This window comes from Bos javanicus, chromosome 24 (genome assembly GCF_032452875.1).
Source record: "Bos javanicus breed banteng chromosome 24, ARS-OSU_banteng_1.0, whole genome shotgun sequence".
In the NCBI taxonomy this organism is placed as follows: domain Eukaryota; kingdom Metazoa; phylum Chordata; class Mammalia; order Artiodactyla; family Bovidae; genus Bos; species Bos javanicus.
In genome coordinates this window covers 17727653-17737154 of record NC_083891.1, presented here as the reverse complement: position 1 = coordinate 17737154, position 9502 = coordinate 17727653, and the positions used below count along the sequence as shown (strand labels likewise).

The following is a 9502-nucleotide window of genomic DNA, read 5'->3' as shown; positions in this document are numbered from 1 at the left end:
TTGCAAACTCTGAGGTAACCACTAAAAAGAAGTAAAGAAAGATATATAAATAATATGTTAAAGAAGGAGAGAAAATGAATAAAAAATTATTAAAATCATAAAAGAAAGAAAGAGTGTTTAAAAAAAAGAAAGAATAGAAACAAATAGAAAACAGTAAAAATTATGGTACATATTAATGTAAATATTCCAATAATCACTATGAATGTCATTGGCCTAAATACTCCAAGCAAAGGCAGATGTTGTAAGAATGGATCATAAAATAAAGCACACCTTAACAAATTTTAAATAATAGAAAACATAGAATATCTGCTCTCAGACCACAATGGAATTAGATTAAAAATCAATAACAGAAAGATAAGGAAGATTTCAAAATTAAAAGAAATAATACTACTACTACTAAATAACTTATGGGTAAAATTAAAAAAAATCTAAACGATAATTTGAAACAAATGAAAATGACATATAAGCATAAACATTTATGGGATGCAGTGAAAGCAATGTTTACAGATAAATGTACAGCATTGACTGCATATGTTATAAAAGAAGAAAGATTTAAAGTTAATAATCTCAGTTTCCACTACAGGAAACTAGAAAAAGAAGAACAAGTTAAATCTAAAGTAAGCAGAATAAAATAAATCATCATAAATCAATGAAAATTGAAGAAAGAAAATCAGTAGAGAAAAATCGATGAAACTAAAATATGATTCTTTGAAAAGTCAGTAAAAACAAAAAGCTGGGCTAAGAAAGAAGAAAAAAAGGAAATAAATTTCTCATATCCAAAATTAAAATGGAGATATACAGATCCTATGGACATTTAGAATAGAATAAAGCAGTGCTAGGAGCAACTATGCCCAGAAATTTGATAGCCTAGATGAAATGGAAAAATTCCTCGAAAGACACAATTTGCTAACATGCAGACTAAGAGAAATTGATATTCTGAATAGGTTTATCTTATTAAAGAAACTGAATAAAAAGTAAATGACCTGTGAAAGAGAAATCATCAGTCCTATATGGGTTCTCTGGTGAATTCTACCATACATGTTACTGTTGCTGCTTTTCATTTGCCAGGTCATGTCTGACTCTCTGCAACCTCATGAGCTACAACACTCCAGGCTTCCCTGTCCTTCACTATCTCCTGGAGTTTGTTCAGACTTCTGTCCATTGAGTCAGTGATGCCATCCAACCATCTCATCCTCTGTCATCCCCTTCTCTTCTTGCCCTCAGTCTTTCCCAGCATCAGGGTCTTTCCGAATGGGTTAGCTCTTTGCATCAGGTGGCCAAAGTTTTGGAGCTTCAGCCTCAGCACCAGTCCTTCCAATGATATTCAGGGCTCATTTCCTTTAGGATTGACTAGCTTGATCTCCCTGCTGTCCAAGGGATTTTCAAAAGTCTTCTCCAACACCAGAGTTCAAAGCATCAATTCTTAGGTGCTCAGCCTATTTTATGATCCAACTCTCACATCCATACATGACAACTGGAAAAATCATAGATTTGACTATAAGGAGCTTTGTTGGCAAAGTGATGTCTCTGCTTTTTGATATACTTTCTAGGTTTGTCATAGCTGTTCTTCCAAGGAGCAAGTGTCTTTTAATTTTGTGGCTGCAGTCACTGTCCACAGTGATTTTGGAGCCCAAGAAAGTTAAATCTGACCCTGTTTCCACATTTTTCCCAATTTATTTGCCATGAAGTGATAAGACCGGATACCATGATCTTCATTTTTTGAATGTTGAGTTTCAAGCCAGCTTTTTTCATTTTCCTCTTTTACCTTCATCAAGAGGCTCTCTGCTGCTGCTGCTGCTAAGTCGCTTCAGTCGTGTCCGACTCTGTGCGACCCCATAGACGGCAGCCCTAGTTCCTCTTCAATTTCTTCCTCACTTTCAATTAAAGTGGTATTATCTGCATAATTGAGGTTGCTGCATATCTCAGCAATCTTGATTCCAGCTTGTGATTCATCCACTTCAGGATTTCACATGAAGTACTCTGCATATAAGTTGAATAAGCAGGGTGACAGTATATAGACTTGATGTACTCCTTTCCCAATTTTGAACCAGTCAGTTGTTCCATGTCCAGTTCTAATCATTGCTTCTTGTCCTGCATACAGGTTTGTCAGGAGGCAGATAATGTGGTCTAGTATTCCCATTGCATTAAGAATATTTCATGGTTTGTTGTGAGCCACACATCCAAAGGCTTTAGCATAGTCAATGAAACAGAAGTAGATATTTTTACTGGAATGCCTTGCTTTTTCTATGATCCAGCATATGTTGCCAATTTGATCTCTGGTTCCTCTGCCCTTTTTAAATCCAGCTTGTACATCTGGAAGATCTCAGTTCATGTTCTGCTAAAGTCTAGCTTGAAGGATTTTGAGCATAATATTGTTAGCATGTGAAATGAATGCAATTGTATGGTAAATTGAACATTCTTTAGCATTGTTCTTCTTTGAGATTGAAATGGGAACTGACGGTTTCCAGTCCTGTGGCCACTGCTGTTTTCCAAATTTGCTGGCATAATGAGAACCGCACTTTAACAGCATCATCTTTTAGGATTTTAAGTAGATCGGCTGGAATTTAATCACCTCCACTAGCTGTGTTTGTAGTGATGCTTCTTAAGGCCCGCTTAGCTTCACATTCCAGAATGTCTGGCTGCAGATAAGTGACCACACCACTGTGGTTATCTGGGTTATTAAGAGCTTTTTTGTACAGTTCTTCTGTATATTCTTGCCACCTTTTCTTAATCTCTTCTGCTTCTGTTATGTCCTTGCTTTTTTTTTTTTTCCCCTTTATTGTGCCTATCTTTGCAAGAAATATTTGCTTGGTATCTCCAATTATCTTAAAGAGATCTCTAGGCTTTCCCATTCTGTTGAGTCCCTCTATTTTTCTGCATTGTTCACTTAAGAAGGCTTTCTTATCTCTCCTTGCTATTCTTTGGAATGCTGCATTCAGTTGAGTATATCTTTCCCTTTCTCCTTTGCCTTTCACTTCTCTTCTTTTCTCAGCTATTTGTAAGGCCTCCTGAGACAACCACTTTGACTTCTTGCTTTTCATGCTCTTGGGGATGGTTTTGGTCACCACCTCCTATAAAATGTTGTGAATCTCCATTCATAGTTCTTCAGGTACTCTGTCTTCTAGATCTAGTCCCTCAAATCTATTTGTCACTCATATAATCCTTAGGAATTTGACTGAGGTCATACCTGAATGGCTTAGCAGCTTTCCCTGCTTTCTTCAATTTGAGCCTGGATTTTGTAATAAGGAATTCAAGATCTGAGCCACATTCAGCTCCCAGTCTTATTTTTCTTGACTGTACAGAGCTTCTCCATCTTCTGCTGCAAAGAATATAACCAATCTGATTTCAGTATTGATCATCTTGGTGATGTCCATGTGTAGAGTCATCTCTTGTGTTGTTGGAAGAGGGTGTTTGCTATGACTAGTGCATTTTCTTGGCAGAACTCTGTTAGCCTTTGCCCTGCTCATTTTTAACTCCAGGGCCAAACTTCCTGTTATTCCAGGTATTGCTTGACTTTCTGCTTTTGTATTCCAGTCCCCTGTGATGAGAAGGGCATCTTTTTTTTAGGGAGTCTTGTATGTCTTCATAGAATCGTTCAACTTCAGCTTCTTTAGCATTAGTAGTTGGGTCATTGACTTGGATTATGATAATGTCGAATGGTTTGCTTTGGAAATGAACCGAAATCATTCTGTCATTTTTGAGATTGCAGCCAAGTACTGCATTTCAGATTCTTTTGTTAAATATGAGAGTTACTCCAATCCTTCTAAGGGATTTCATTCCTGCAGTAGTAGATATAATGGTCATCTGAATTAAATTCACCCATATCCATCCATTTTAGTTCACTGATTCCTAAAATGTTAATGCTCACTCTGGCCATCTGCTGTCTGACCACATCCAATTTACCTTGATTTATGGACCTAACGTTCCAGAGTCCTATGCAATATTGTTCTTTACAGCATCGCAATTTACTTTCACCATCAGATACAATCACAACTGGACGTCGTTTCCACTTTGGCTCAGCCTCTTCATTCTTTCTATAGCCATTTCTTGGCTCTTCCCCAGTAGTATATTTTGGACACCTACTGACCTAGGGGTTGGGGGGTTCATCTTTTGGTGTCATATCCTTTTGCCTTTTCATACTGTTCACGGGGTTCTCAAGGCAAGAAAACTGAAGTGGTTTGCCATTCCCTTCTCCAGGGGACAATGTTTTGTCAGGCCCTAACTAGCAGGGGCATACTCTTCAACTATTTAACATAGCTGGATGACATAACTGGTGCCCTGGCTGTCCCACTGCTCATCCTCATTGAGTATTTAAATCTTCACTGTCCATTGGGTGTCCATCAATGTGCTGCCAGGAGGTAAGGCAAGGGCCCTGCTGGAGTGTCTGTGAACTGGGTCCAGGAAGGCTGGAGTCAATGTTGGGGGATGCCCAGGAGTGGAGGGCACCCTGGCCTCAATGCTGCTGCTGCCCGTCCTGAAGCTGATCTGCTGCCTAGGAGTCACTGGCTATTCCAAGAGTCGCTGTCCACAGTGGCTGTTCCAAGAGACATTGATCTGCCATCTGGGAATCTTAGGCAGCCCTTTAGCTGATCCATCCCCTAGGAGCAAATGGTACCCCAGCCTCTCTGCTGGCACTGGTTGCCCTGAGAATCTGCCACCATTGCTGGCTCCATGCTATAGGAATGGAGGGCTCTGGTCACTATCCTGCTGCTGCCTCCTTTGTTCCATGTCTGGTTCTGTTTCTTCTTGTCCTGCATACAGGTTTCTCAGGAGGCAGGTAAGGTGATCTGGTACTGCCATCTCTTGAAGAATTTCCCACAGTTTGTTGCGATCCACACAGTCAAAGACTTTAGTGTGGTCAATAAATGAAACCAAAGTAAAAAATCATACCATTACTTATTTGAGTGGCTAAGTCACTGTGTTATATAGAAAAGATAACCATTTGCTTAGTATATTTGCAGAAACAAGTTTCTCTGTTTTTAGATAGAGTGTAAGGTGGAAGAGAATGAAAAGATCTGAGAGGGGATTCAGGAAGATATCAATAGGTTGGGGCGGGGGGAGAGAGAGAGGTATTTGGCAATTCAGATTGTACAAAGGCATTAGAATTACTAAAAGAAAACTGTGAACCCATTTCTGGCTCTAAAAGGCAAATGGAAATGATTTAAGCAAATGTGATTGTATTTCATTGCATTCAGACACAATAGTTATTAAGAAGAAATAACAACCTTGCTTCATGGCTACAGTTATTTTTGATCTATCACATCACTCTTTCTCTCAAAGAACTTAAAGTTTAACTGAATTCACAAGCATATAAAGAGTTAAGATTAATGAAAGAGTTAAAAATGTAAGAGATTTTTACATGTCATAATTAACAACAAATGAACAGTGCAGGATACATGTGCTCTGACTTCATTACTTGATGGCAAAAGTCAGGGCAGGCTTCAGGGATGTGACATTCCTTTTGGCTTCTCTTAGAAAGTCAGCAACTGTAACAGCTAAAAATAAAAGAAGAATAAACAGAAGAAATGTATTTTAAATTAATATTCATATGATTTTGAAATATTCAAATGGAGCTACTGTGAGCATCAGTAATTACACCAAAAAAATGAGTAAATGTTATAATTATAACTGCAGTAAAAATTATCCAGCAGTTTCAGGAAGAGTCTCTGCACAGCATATTGATCAGCAGTTATAGGGCTTTTCTTAAGGATGGAAACAACCTGAAGAGAACATAAATTCAGTTTGTTCACATTGTAGATGTTCCAGTGACTGAGTCCCAAGACCATACAGATAGATAGCTTCAGGAATACTGGCCCCTACTGTTTATATCAGATATAATAATCATATATTAATATATTTCCTGGATTACACCATTGGGAGAAAAAATTTTCCCCATAGCTCTTTAAATTTCTCAATTCAATCCGGTTAGCTAAGGATGTTTGGGTTAGAATCACTATTCTCCATTTATTAGCCCCAATACAATTCTAAAATCATGTTAATCACATTGCAAATATTATATCTAGGATTATAAATTTAGGTTTATAATAGTGATTGGTAGGAAGAAGAATACAACTGCCTGTTACTCTGCCTCTGTTACTTTCACTTTCGGCAATTTGACTCCTCCTGAATCCTGACACTCACTCCAATCTCAAGACCCTGGTCTTAAACACACCTGATCTTAAACACACCTCAGCTACTGGTTGTTTCTGCCTATTCTCCCCACTGGAGTTCTGTCTTTCACAGCATCCTTTAGAAAGATGGTATGGTTTCCATCAGGTTATATCAAACTCTTCAGCATTGTATTCTGGGTTCGCCCCCCATTAGTCACTACAAATGCTACTGGTATTCTTGTAGAGGACTTCAAATCGTATTAAAATCCCCAGTTTACTTCCACATCCTCACTTATTGCAACCAATACATTCAACTCTCAGTGGCCTCCACAAACTCTACACCTCCGTGACTACTTCCCTGAGAACCACACACCAGACCAACTCAGTCTTCTGAAAAGATACTGGAACCTGTAAATACAACTTCTTTCTCTAATTTATGCCTGCTTCTCAACTAATTTATTGAATTTCAATCCTGTCTGTCCAGTTCAGATTTTATGTTCTTTGGAAAAAGCTGTTTCTTAAGTATATTTGCAATCCCTATCCTCCCTAACATACTGCAATGTGTATGAATTTGAATACATATTTATTAAGTGAATAAATGGGGAAATAAGCAATTGAAATATTGAGTCTCAGGACAGCAAGGAATTCAGAGATCCTTGGAAATTTAAATGTCTTATAATAAATGTTGATGGATTGAGAATATTTGCTTTTTATATTTTACAATTGTTAGGCTGATTTAATGCAGCATAACTATAAAATTCACTTATTTTTGCTGAGATTTTAATGGAGCTTATAATCTAGTATAAGGAGAGAGAAAATAAACAAGTAAACACTCAAATAAACAAGATGATTTATCATTAATTTTTGCTACATATTTATTATACATGTTATATATCATCAGTTTACTGATGACTCTAAATTATGCAGTAGGATATAAATATGAATCTTTTCTCCAACCACTGGTTTGAATGCTGCTCAGCTAAATCTCCTTTTCCTGTCTTTTAATGACATATTGGGAAGAAACCATAACTTTCCAGTTGATCTAGCTATGACTCAAACCATTTTAAAACTTTAATCTTTTTTTTAGGTTTTTATTTATTTTTATTTTTTAATATAAATTTATTTATTTTAATTGGAGGCTAATTACTTTACAATATTGTATTGGTTTTGTCATACATTGACCTGAATCTGCCACAGGTGTACATGTGTTCCCCATCCTGAACCCCCCTCCCACATCCCTCCACAGCCCATCCCGCTTTAATCTTAAACTCAATTTGTATCCCATTTCCTTCCCTCTCTCCAGTAGAGTCTTCAGCTGGGGACCTGGCTGAAAGAGTAAAGGAGATAAATGTATAGTATAGTTTGGCTCTTACAGTTCTCAGCCTATTCTGCCGCTGAGGTCCCTTCAACAAGGGAGCAGTCTCCTTAGATGGGATTTACTTGAAACCTGAATACCTTTTCAAGAATACATTAGCCTCAGTGAAAATTTCTCATTCTTGAGGCCCACTCTCTCACTTGGTCCTGCATTTCTTTTTTTTTTTTTTTTTAATTTATTTATTTTAATCAGAGGCTAATTACTTTACAATATTGTATTGGTTTTGCCATACATCAACATGAATCCGCCATGGGTGTACACGTGTTCCCAATCCTGAACTCCCCTCCCACCTCCCTCTCCATACCATCCTTCTGGGTCATCCCAGTGCACCAGCCCCAAGCTTCCTGTATCCTGAATCGAACCTGGACTGGCGATTCATTTCTTCTTTCCAATTCTTCCCTCTGTTCAGTTAGGCACAGGGACAATTCTTAAGTCTGTTGCTGAAGGACGCTTTCACAAAATAAACAGCATGACTATTATCATTTAGGAGTGCCTTGCAGTCTCCTTGGTTTCTGGGAGGGAAAAGAAATAAACCAGGCCAATCTTCCACTTTGAACATGCCACTTTTCTTAAGACAGAACATTTTCATGATTTTTCCTTCAAATCTGCCCTTTCTCTAATATATCACCTCTCTTCTCAGTTTCAATCTCATCTACTCATGGTATGCAGGGGAAAACAGAATCTTGCTATGTGAGCATGTTAAATATTTCCATCTTATACTCTATAGCCTTTCCAACCTGGAACATCCATGATCTGCTTGAAAATACTTTTTTGTTGTTGTTGTTAGCTTTGGATTCTTGTTCTCGATGGTTAAACACCAGGAAATGTCCAAGTTATCACATCTATTTTTCTTTCTCCATCTTCTTTCCTTGTGAAGTTAGCAACATTTACATTTCTTTTCAGTGTTCTATTTGCATAGTTGTCACCATGGTAACAATAATCCAAGAAAAAATGATACCAATACATGCAGACAAGGGATAGAGAATGATCCAAGATCATGACAGCACAAAGATATCTTTAGGAGGATTCTCATCCCTACCTCCCACTAACCCGTAGTCCCATGGAGGCTTGGTTCTGTGAATAAGCAGCCTGATTGGGAGTACGAATCCTGCTGGGTCTTTAGAGAAACTTTCTATTTTATCAGATACTTATAGCTTTGGAGATGATAGCTCTCCAACATTCTCAGTTCAGTTCAGTTCAGTCGCTCAGTCGTGTCCGACTCCTTGCCACCCTGTGAATCACAGCACGCCAGGCCTCCCTGTCCATCACCAACTCCCAGAGTTCACTCAGACTCACATCCATCGAGTCAGTGATGCCATCCAGCCATCTCATCCCCTGTCGTCCCCTTCTCCTCCTGCCCCTAATCCCTCCCAGCATCAGAGTCTTTTCCAATGAGTCAACTCTTCGTGTGAGGTGGCCAAAGTACTGGAGTTTCAGCTTTAGCATCATTCCTTCCAAAGAAATCCCAGGGCTGATCTCCTTCAGAATGGACTGGTTGGATCTCCTTGCAGTCCAAGGGACTCTCAAGAGTCTTCTCCAACACCACAGTTCAAAAGCATCAATTCTTAGGCATTCAGCTTTCTTCACAGTCCAACTCTCACATCCATACATGGTAACAGGAAAAACCATAGCCTTGACTAGACGTACCTTTTTTGGCAAAGTAATGTCTCTGCTTTTCAATATGCTCTCTAGGTTGGTCATAACTTTTCTTCCAAGGAGTAAGTGTCCTTTAATTGCATGGCTGCAGTCACCATCTGCAGTGATTTTGGAGCCCCCAAAAATAAAGCCTACCTCTTAACAGATCCAAGTAACTGATAAGATGCTGAGTCATCACAAGGAAGCTGAATAGGTTGAATCCTGTCATAGACAGATTGTCTGGCTTTGATCTAACCTCTGCTTGTGGGCTGCTTCACATCATCTCGTGTACCTGAACCAGCTGCTTGTATCAGATTCAAGATTGGTTTAGCAAATACTCTGTTCCTGGCACATAAGTAAAAAAATGATCAACTTTTCAATA

General features: G+C 38.5%; 1 long non-coding RNA gene across 1 annotated transcript; it reads right to left on the bottom strand.

Annotated features, from left to right (window-relative positions):
• Window positions 1-528: 528 nt before the first annotated feature.
• On the bottom strand, window positions 529-9079 carry LOC133237493 (uncharacterized). The gene is made up of 3 exons (XR_009733215.1): window positions 8223-9079; window positions 7848-7997; window positions 529-5495 (listed from the first exon to the last, which is right to left on the bottom strand). It is a non-coding gene; the product is annotated as an uncharacterized LOC133237493 (long non-coding RNA).
• Between the last annotated feature and the right edge of the window lie 423 nt (window positions 9080-9502).